Raw genomic sequence first — 11477 nt, forward strand, 5'->3', positions numbered from 1 at the left:
TCTGGAAATGCCTGCCGGGGGGCTTCTGAACGTACCGTCACCAAGTTCTGGTATTCGTTGCCTTGGCGTTTTGGTTCCAGACCTTCTGGACTCATGCTCTCAACTTAGTACATATCCCCACCAGACTCTTGCTCTCTACATAGTACTTCAACCCATCCCCACCTCCACCTATCACCTCTCGCTCCTTGTGGCATTTGTGGAAATTGTGGTATTTTTTAATCAACATATATCTAATGACACCTCGTGCCTGGCTCTGATGTTTAGTTTAAGAAGATTGTTTGAGGCCTAAAGGAAATGTTATGCTGTGACGGGATGAGTCACCAGTGCATGGGTATAGAGAAGTAGTCTGATCTTCAGTGTAAGATGGTTGGGGCTTAAACTTGAAGGGAATGGTATGCTGTGATGGGGCGAGTCATCATTGCGTGGGTGTAGAGCTGTAATGCGAAGGTATATTTATAGAACGAATACCTGCGCGCGCGCGCGCACAGACACACAACACACACCACACACACACACACACACACACACACACACAGAGGTATGCACTCATTCAAACATTACTTCTTCTTCTTTTTTTTGTAAAGGAGAATGCATGGCACCAAAGAACTTTTACTTTTTCATCAAGAGATCGGATAACAAAAGACAGTTCACGTGAGCAGCACAACAAGAGGATGGCAGGCAGATCAGTGGGAAGGCTTCTTCTATTCCTCCAGCATACAAGTGTACAGCTCGTCATTTTCGCTTTACGCGCTGTGGTGGTGGTGGCCATAACGGGCTGGCCCGTTCTGCCTTGCCCACCACCACTCATCCTGTGTGTGGCTGTGTGTCTTTCTGTCAGTACCGTCTCTCTTCTCGTGCCTCAGTTTGTGCTGTCTGTTTGCCCCTTTATTTATTTATTTATTTATTTATTTAAGGAGGAAGGTGGCAGAATGGTTAAGACGCTCAGCTGCCAATACAGAGAGTCCGTGAGGGTGTGGGTTCGAATCCCGCTCTCGCCCTTTCTCCTAAGTTTGACTGGAAAATCAAACTGAGCGTCTAGTCTTTCGGATGAGACGAAAAACCGAGGTCCCGTGTGCAGCACGCACTTGGCGCACTGAAAAAGAACCCATGGCAACGAGAGTGTTGTCCTCTGGCGAAATTACGTAAAATGAAACCCACTTTCATAGGTACACAAATATGTAAGCATGCACTCAAGGCCTGACTAAGCGCGTTGGGTTATGCTGCTGGTCAGGCATCTGCTCAACAGATGTGGTGTAGCGTGTATGGATTTGTCCGAACGCAGTGACACCTCCTTGAGAAAGTGAAACTGAAACTGAAACTTATTTATTTATTGTTTCCTTTGCTTCGCCCTCTTTGTTTTTTTTTTTTTCCAGGAATTAGATTTCGAAAGATTCCAGAGTGCGCTTGCCAACACTTCTGAGGGGGTGTGACCGTATTTTGTCAAACTTCGTGTTACATTGTGTTGTTGATTCCAGTTTCCACAGCGGAACTTGTGCATTGCCAGCATTGTGTGCAGGACAGCTGCACTGGATCAGAACACACGTCCTTGTGTCTCGGGTAAGGAGCGGGGCGTGCCTTCACCTGGAATGTTGTCTGGACTGATTTCAGTTCCCTTCTGTCGCATGGAACCATCTGTGGATTTTGTGTGTGTGTGTGTGTGTGTAATAATGATGAAATGCAGGCTTATATAGCGTAGTACCCTCATCTCAGATGGGGCTCACCGCGCGTAATTTACAATAAAATATACTAATTTAAGACTAAATGTCGGAAGATATGTACAAGTCAACACAGTTTCATATGACATTGGCTAAAATATACATATGTAAGACTAAGTCACACACAGACACACACACACACACACACACACACACACACACACACACACACACACACACACACACACACACACGCATATATATATATATATATATGTGTGTGTGTGTGTGTGTGTGTGTGTGTAAATCGACACAGGCGCCATCACAGTCTCAAATTACACAGGTGCAAACCACAGCAAAACAAAGCACATCACATTCTCCATTGTCAAAAATAAACACCAGTGGAACCAGGTATCACGAAAAACACACCAAAATCATCACAGATGAATACAGATCAACATACAGAGCACATCCAGCAACAAAAATCACAGCAAACACATGCAGATGGATTTTAAAAAAAAATCATTGAGAGAAGTACAGGTTGAAAAAGATATGTTTTGAGTGCTCTCTTGAATGCCGGTGTTGGGGTGTAACGGGGGTGTGAGGGCAGTGAATTCCATTGTTTTGGTGCAACAGAAGAAAAGTGTGTTTTCCTGCCAGTTGTTGTGTATGATCTGTGTATGCTTCATCAGAACTCCACTACGTCAATTTGGCATTGTGTGGTGATAGGGTGTGATCTTTGATACCAACCGGTTGTCCCTCTCTCTCTCTTGTTAATTCTCCAGACCAGAGATCAGGTTGGGTTCAATAGACAATAGGTCATATGACCGGAAGAACATAAAATCAATAGGTCATTTTGAAAATCAATAGGTCAAAAATCACCCGTCCCGGGCTAATGGTTAATGCAAAAGTGGGAACGCCAATTCTTCTCGCCGAAGCTCGCGAAAGGCAGCGATAAAGATTCGTTTCGGATTTCGTTTCGTCACGGATCCGTATTTTAATAAACGAGTTTATAGTCATTTCCTGTAGGAGCAGACGACAAAGCGATCGCGATCGTTAAAGAGAGAGAGAGAGAGATGGTTACTTTGGTTGACTGACTGGTCATAAAAACAATAAGTCATGTGCCTGGCAACTTGAAAAACAATAGGTCATTTCAAAATTAAATGCGTCAATGACCGATGACCGATTTCGAACCTGATCCCTGCCAGACTGAAAGAATCTTATACATACACAGTGCGTGGAGGACTAGCTGACTGCTGAGTGTCAGTGAACTCTTTACTACAACTTTGCTTCGGTCACTGCACCTCTACCGGCAGTGGCAGTGGATTTATCGATCGGTCTGTCTCAATGTCTCTGTGTCCGCCCGTCCGTCCGTTTGTTTGTTTGTGGTTCGTTGCAGCAGTATACCGTGTACGTGTGGGGTGGGGTTGGGATGGGGGCTGAATAACATAAGTAATGTAAAGTGCTTAGAGCTGATTGAAAGCCGTATGTAAATGCATGATGATGATTGTTGTTAGTGGCTGCGAAATCTCTCTCTCTCTCTCTCTCTCTCTCTCTCTCTCTCTCTCTCTGTGTGTGTGTGTGTGTGTGTGTGTGTAACTTGAGAGATTCTCCTGCCTCCAATCTGTGTGAAAATGTGCCATGTTTTTTTGTTTGTTTGTTGTTGTTGTTGTTTTTTGTTGTTGTTTTTTCAAGTTCAGATGCACGGCAACACGCGAGTCTGCTTAGATCCGTATCTCAGCTTCGTGTTGTGTGCGAGCATAATAATTATGGGTGTGAATGTGAGCGTGTCCACAGTCTCTCTCTCTTTCTCTCTCTCTCTCTCTCTCTCTCTCTCTCTCTCTCTCACACACACACACACACACACACACACACACACACACACATTTCACTGCATGACTTTACAAAAAAGAAAGAGAGAAAACCACCACCACTTACTAAAGAACAAGAGGGGGAATTTCATCCCCGCCAACCCTTCAGTGTCAAGTTCTGGTGCTGTTTTTACCAGCACTCACGTGCCCCACGGCTTGGAGACTGTCCAGACCCCCCCCCCCCCCACCCCCACCTCCCTCCTCCCCAGCCCCTACCCCCACCCCGTTCCCCCCATTCGCATGCCAAGCGTCTCCCAGTTGTGGAGTCATTGTTGGTTAGTTTTGCGCAGTTACATAACACTGAACAGTCCCGGACGGTACAGACTGACACCCTGCGGCGTTTATCTGGCCTGCCAGTTTGACGGCTGGTTGTGTGTGTGTGTGTGTGTGTGTGTCACTCTGTGTGTGTGTGTGTGTGTGTGTGCAACGGAATCGGCGTGTTTGTTTCTCATGATAAGGTCCAGACGTAGCTACTCTGCGATTGCAGAAAAACAACAACAATAACAATAAAAAGAAGACGATGAAAGAACTGCCAAAACAGCATATTGGATACACATTATAGATGATGTATTCTGAATAAACGTTCGCTGCGCTGTAGAGCTAAAGGAATGCGGGGTTGGGGGGCCGGGGGGGGGGGGGGGGGGAGGTAGACAGACAGGCAGGCAGATAGACAGACAGATGTCTTGTGTGTACATCACTGTGAATGACAGAGGCAGACGTGGCAGGAATCAGGCATTGAACCTCTGATCCAGTGTTCACCAGTGAGATCATCTGGCTTCCAGCTGGTGCCAGTTGCATTGCTTGGTTCTAACTTTTTGGACAGTTACACTACGTTGACCGAACTACGCCTTTGGTCAGTTCCATACTACTACTACACACAGTTAGTAGCGGGTTACGACCATTCTAGGCTCTTCCGCCTGGTGCCAGTTGCATTGCTTGGTTCTAACTTTTTGGACAGTTACACTACGTTGACCGAACTACGCCTTTGGTCAGTTCCATACTACTACTACACACAGTTAGTAGCGGGTTACGACCATGCAAGGCTCTTCCGTCCCAGCAATGCAGGCCAGCTGCATTGCTTGATTCTAACTTTGACATTTACACTACGTGACTGAATGCCTACGTTGACCGAACTACGCCTTTGGTCAGTTCCATACTACTACTACACACAGTTAGTAGCGGGTTACGACCATACAAGGCTCTTCCGTCCCAGCAATGCAGGCCTGGTGCCAGTTGCATTGCTTGGTTCTAACTTTTTGGACATTTACACTACGTGACTGAATGCCTACGTTGACCGAACTACGCCTTTGGTCAGTTCCATACTACTACACACAGTTAGTAGCGGGTTACGACCATACTAGGCTCTTCCGTCCGAGCAATGCAGGGCCTGGTGCCAGTTGCATTGCTTGGTTCTAACTGTTTGGACATTTACACTATAGTCTAGTAATTCTGTGAGAAAAAGTGGCCGAACCTCAAAATAATTGCAAGAAAACGTTTTTTTTGCTCTACGTGTTCAGAATTTTTCGCTCTATCACCCATAAAAAATCGAAGATAATCGAAAGTCAGATAAGATCAGGAAAATTAAATAAAGAAAAATAAATAGGCCGAGATGGAAGAAAAAGCACACCATACTTTTTGCTGCCGCAACTTGTCATTCGCGCCTTGTCAAGTCGGACTCTGCGGGCAGGCCTGGTTCCTCCCCGCGCTTTCTCACTCCGTGCAGTGAAACCTGTTTCGTACTTCCCTGACCGTAGTGAATGTTTTACGTTGATTTGTTGGCAATTAGTGATTCCGGAATAATAAAACATACTTATAACTGTCAATTGAATCAGTTACTGAACTGATATAACAGTTATCTTGTTCCTAATTTGCAATTAGACAGACAGCAAAAGTGGCGTTTAAGAAAGGTTCAATGTTGCCTTCGCAAAATGTGATGTTGAAGTATGGTGAACCATGCGCTTAAAAAAATTTTTTTACTGAAGAAATTACAATATTCAACTTTATTAAGTAATTGTATGTAAAATGGAAACGTTGGGTCATCAAGGCACTTGTGTGATCTGAAGTGACGACAAGCCATTGTCTGGGTTCTAAAAACATTGATTTATTTTGTTTGTTTGTTTGTTTTTTCTATTTATGTATTTATCAATTTACTTATTCATCTATTTGTTTTATCTTTAGTTTGTTAGTTACACATTTATCATTCATTTTATTTTTGTTAATTCATTTATTTATCTAATTATGAACTCTGTCTTGTTTGTTTCATTTTATTTATTATTATTATCTTCTGTCGTGGGGGTATTTCAAACAACTCTGTGTGTGTGTGTGTGTGTGTGTGTGTGTGTGTGTGCGTGTGTGTGTGTGTAAGAAAGAAAGAGGCAAAACATTATTTTGAATTTGAAAGCAAAATATCACCAAATGTGGATATGCGCACACTCACACACATGCGCGCGCAAAATGTGTCATTCATGTAGATGTTTTGTCCACTGTGACCTGGAAGCGTGGAATTCATACATGAGATGTTGCCTATTCTAATGGATTCATCTATGTCAGATCCTGACAGTCTGTGCACATTGTTAACGTGAAAGGCAATGTATAAGCAGAGCGACTTATTCACTCAAAGCTGTCTTTATACGTCTTAAGGTTGCATTTTTAAAATATACACTTACATTTTGCAGACATTCTTTACCAATAAGTATAGATGCAAGTCTGAAAAAACCCCAACATATTGCGATTATTTTGGGATTAGACCACTTTTTATCATAGAATTACTGGACTAATTCATAATAATGTCCATACTCACAAAGGCTTCCCTCTTAGTGTTGTTCTTCAGCGGTTGTCACCTGTGCTGAGTTCGAATAATGTATTCCATGACACTCTCCACATGCTGGCGAGCCATCAAAACCTTGTTTTCTGCAGGTACACCTTTTTGTCACAGTCACACTCGAAATCACAGCGGATAATGCACAGAAGCTTGGAAGGAGCAGGAGGCAAGTCTGCTGTGCAAGGCGGCACCATCTGGTTGTCAACAATCTTCCAGCCCAATTGTCCCAGCACAAGTGTGTCATTTCCACTGTTGGACTTGCAGATATGTCCTCAAACTGTGGTATGTGGTAGCAGAGGACGTTGGGCGCAGTGAGTGAACTTGTATGAATGTTGTCCCAGACGCTACCTTTGAACAGAACATCATGTATCTAATCTTGTCAAGGGTGGACGCTGTCTTCCTATCATACAAAGACAAGAGCATCTGCTCAGCAGCAACAACAATCTCATTTTTCTCGAAGTTCTTCAGGAATGTCTCTGCCAGTTCACAAAGTCGTTCTGAGCTCAGGAATTTCTGGAAACCTGTCCGTTGGCCAGTTCCAAAAGCTCGTGACGTTGTGTCACAACCTATGGCTGCATGGACGACAGGCAAGATATGACATAAGCTGCTAAGTGAACTCTGAAACTGCTTGATGTTCCAGCACCTGAACGGCTTTCTGCTTTTCTTGAGAAAGACTTCCTCTGAATCACTTTTGAAATGACAGACCAAAAGGACTAAAAGATCTGTGTCATCGTCAACAACCACTGTCTCTTTGCCTTTTGCACTTTCCTGAACCTCAGCAACAATCATGCAGTCAGCATCTCCTTCAGAACAGAAAGTCACGCATCCGTTGTTCCGCAGCTTACAAGAAAGCAAATCAATAAAACGTTGCTTGTTTTTATGATTGGCCAGAAACAGGTCTTTCCCGATATGCAGGGTCATGTCTGGTGTGAACTGAACCTCAGTGGACGACTTCCCCTCAGTTCTGCATATACATGTGACGTCTTTTGTGCTTGGGCCACTTGTATAGCCATCACAGGCTTCTTGTACTTCTGTCGCACATGTCTCACTAAGTTTCAATGATGGAAATGTAAGTTGAGCCACGAGACCAGGGTTTTTTTTTTTTAGAAGTGCCTCTCCATGCAGAACAAACGCACGTCACCAAGAAAGGCACTCTCTGGCATGGGTTTGGAAACTCTTCCAGATTCATCAGCAAGAAGGGCTTTATTTCCTTGACGAAGAAAAATAGAAGACTTTGGAAGAGATGATGGGTGACTCGACAGCTCATATCTGAACACCTCACACTTGTCCTCGTATTTACTGCCTGCGGCTGAAACCAGGCGCTGAAACATAAGTTGAGGTTCGATAGCCACCACTTCTGCGTCGATCTTGACAGTGTTTATGGAGACCATCGTAACAGCCTGTTCTGACCTAAAGGTGTATTCCGTGGCTTTGTGGTTTTCCATCTTCAAGATTTTATTTCCCACTTAGTTTGCCTTGTGTGCATCCACCTTGGTGTTTCAACCATACCTGTGGCTGTATTCTTCAAAACAGGACCAGCAATGAAGGGATCTCTCTCTTCCAGGACAGCAAGGATGACCATCATGTCGTGACCATCCTGCCTCTTTCTGGCAATGCTGATGTCTTTGTGCTGTTCACTTGAGAAAGACAACCCGGTGATGTTCTGAATGGACGTATTGATGTCAGCACAAGTGGGCATTGATAGAAGCCATGCTGCACGTTGGGATTCTGACATTCCACGATCACGTGTCATCCTCCCTGTTGATTTGATGCTTCTTATCAACACTTGCTCAATAAAAGATCGACAGAAAGACCAGCCAAGTAGCGATCACTTCTGCGGAAAACATGATGACCTTCTTGAAATTTGTTGTACACATCAGGGTTGGTTTGTTCAAGTTGCACCATATCTTGTAGGTACAGCTGGATTGACTTTGTGTACAGACTGTGACCAGCTGAAGCAAGAAAAGGTATCATCTCCTGCAACGTACTCAGGTGAAGATGCCAGTTTCCCGTCCTCTCTGCCTTCAGAAAACATCGTAAAATACCTGTGAGATGCATGTATTGCAACCACAAGGCAGCTGTGGGGTGTTGTTTTAGCTCCTCCTTCTTTGCATCCAGCTTGTCAGAAATTCTGGAGATAAGATGCGTGTTTGTCTCAAGGTCATGAGCTACAAGTTTGCCCTCCATGAGAGAAATTATACAAAGCCAGTCCATGATCAAGATCTTCATCTAACATTGGTTCGGTGAAGTCCGTGTGATCAGTAGTATTTGATTTGTAAGTGTCAGTTGAATTTTGAAGTTCATTTTGAACTTGTTGATCCACTTGTTCCAAATAAAGGTCTTCTGGAACAAGATCTAGGTTCTGTGTAGTTGGCAGCTTGACTCCACATGTCTTAGCAGTCACGAGTGCGTTTAAGCAAAGAGTCCATTTAAAAATGTCCCCTTCCTGCTCGTGTCACTGCTTTTCCTTGCATCATGTGCATGACAACGTTTGGAGAGAAGGGCAGTTCCAGAACCTTTAACCAATTGCAACCCACTGCCCTCCATCAACCGTCCAATGCAGCCTCAGAAGCTCATTTCAGCATGGAAAGCACCAAGCGCAGCACCATCGACTTCATATAACTGGCAGGAGGCTCATTAGCAAGATGTCCTTGGCTTTCCACCAGAGTGGTTGATCCAGAGTCAGGACAGGTGTTGAGTTGTGTCGTGTGACCTCTTTTGTGATGAAATGCATGGTAGAGTAGTGACAGACCATATCACTTGGACTGAAGTCGATTATGGGCAGGAAGCCAGAGATGCCACAGTGACTGCCCATGTGAACAGCTTGCATCATACCTGACCAACCAGGCCTCTCTGTCTGTCTGTCTGTCTGTCTGTCTCTCTTCTGTTGCAACATTCTGTTTATACACAGATATGCATCGTGCGTTAAAATCATACTGACTAGCTTTTCTGTACTCTGTCAGTTGATGAAATTCGTTTGTTCTCTGGCATATACATTTATGTAATACCTTGTTTTTCTTATTGCCTTTCCGCAAGTTCTTTTTTTTTTCATAAAATGGGGGTAGTATGTAAGAAAAGTCATCCTGTGCTTGTTCTTTTCCTTCAGTAAACAAGATTCCTTCTGTTAGTTCTCTCTCTCTCTCTCTCTCTCTCTCTCTCTCTCTCTTCTTTCTCTTCTTCTTCTTCTCAGCTCCGTCCCTCTCCTTCCTAACCCCTCCCTCGCCCTTCCGCCTTCCTAGCACGCGCGCGCGCGCGCGCGCGCGCACACACACACACACACACACACTCATACACACACACTTTCACAGTCAGTAGTTAAATGGAGATAAACAACCAAACAAAAAAACACCAAACAAACAAAAGAAAACAATAAAAGCTAAGCCTTGAAGACAGTGCTTAAGGAAATAAACAAACGAATACATATGAAATAAACAACTGATGGGAACGAAAGCCCACAAACTGACTAAAAAAAATGTTATTATCACCTTTGCAGCCCTTTTCCGATAGTACGGAAAATGTTTTGTCAACACTGCAGGGGTGTTTGCAAATCACACATGTGTCTTGATGTTAGTCCATTTCCATTTTGCAAAGAAATCTCAAAATAGAAAATCTTTAAATTTTCAGCGAAAGAAACTTTATTGAGCGCATGGTTTTCCATACTCCATACTTCACATACACATGCGAACACGGAGGAATCGCGCGAACCTGTCTACCCCAATGCCACTACCATGCAGTCTGTGCTAGCACACTTTAAGATCATGATAACTGTGATTACATTTTAGTAACAGTCTAATTTGACTGTTGTAAGTACACTTGCTTTTTCGGAAACATTACTTAACACTGAAGCATTGTAAAATCATGTATGATATTCAGTACGCTCAACAGAGAAGCATAAGATACAGTGGTAGGCAGGTTCAGCTGCGCGGACGAAATGCCGGAGAAGCGTAGTACTTAACAGGCCCATCCCCGTTGTGGCATCCTTGACAAGGTGTCAGTGACGTGACCCAGTTGAGAGTTTCAGACTCAAATATGGTGTTCCGTTCGCGCCATCTCCTTGTGTTTATTTTTCTTTATTTAATTTTCCTGCTCTTATCTGACATTCGATTTTCTTCGATTTTTTACAGGTGATAGTGTGAAAAATCCTGAATACATAGAGCCAAAAAAACCTTTTCTTGCAATTTTTTTGAGGTATTTTCGTAATTTTCTTAGACTACTACGTGACTGAATGCCTACGTTGACCGAACTACGCCTTTGGTCAGTTCCATACTACTACACACAGTTAGTAGCGGGTTACAACCATACTAGGCTCTTCCGTCCGAGCAATGCAACTGGCTTCCCCCAGGGTGGGCCTTCAGGGCATGGGCGTTGCGTCGTTGTTGGGGAAGGGCACTTTTCTCCGATTTTCCTCACTCCACCCATACCAGGTGTGAATGGGGCAGGCTCCTGACTTGGGGTTGGGGAAGTGAAGGAAGGAGAGGCCGGATTGGGCCGCCCGCCTTCCTACTAGTAAGCCGACCTCCAGGCATAGCACAGCGAAGTCGTCTGACCCAGATGTAAGGCAGGCAGAAGAGAGTCCGTCCCTTATTGCCGAGATGGGGATGAATAGATGGTGACTGGTGTTTCCTGTCTTCGGCGTTCCTCGCGTTTTGTGGGCCATGCCAAGGCACTGTGTGTGTGTCTGTGTGTGTGTGTGTGTGTACTGTAGGGAGAGGATCGCGCCCGCGCGCGTGTATGTGTGTGTGTGTGTGTGTGTGTGGAGGGGGGAAGGAGGGCTGGTTCCTGTTGACTGACCCTGTGTGGGTGGTCGCGCCGTGTGTAGTGCTGATAGGCCTTCCTTCACTGACCTGTGTGTGGGCTTTTGCCTCCCGGGGAGGAAGGTGGCAGAGTGGAAAAGATGACGCTCATCTGTGGCCACCACTACCATGCAACAGTGTCCGTGTGAGGGGTATGGGTTCGATTCCGACTCTCGCCCTTTCTTGCAAGTTTGACTGGAAAATCAAACTTAGCGTCTACACACACACACACATGCACGCGCGTGCGCACGCACACACACGCACACGCACGCACACGCGCGCACACACACACACACACATGCACACGCACGCACACATACATACACATGTACGCGCG

The 11477-nt window shown here is 44.8% G+C and overlaps 1 protein-coding gene across 1 annotated transcript in view; it reads left to right on the forward strand.

The window, feature by feature from the left end:
• Positions 1 to 1415: 1415 nt before the first annotated feature.
• LOC143275644 (uncharacterized) overlaps positions 1416 to 11477 on the forward strand; it is a 29715-nt gene continuing 19653 nt past the window's right edge. Inside the window, exon 1 of the mRNA XM_076579896.1 lies at positions 1416 to 1557. The gene's annotated coding sequence lies outside the window, so the exon portion shown is untranslated. The remainder of the gene's footprint in view (positions 1558 to 11477) is intronic.

The sequence above is a fragment of the Babylonia areolata genome, chromosome 30, assembly GCF_041734735.1.
Source record: "Babylonia areolata isolate BAREFJ2019XMU chromosome 30, ASM4173473v1, whole genome shotgun sequence".
NCBI classification, from domain to species: domain Eukaryota; kingdom Metazoa; phylum Mollusca; class Gastropoda; order Neogastropoda; family Buccinidae; genus Babylonia; species Babylonia areolata.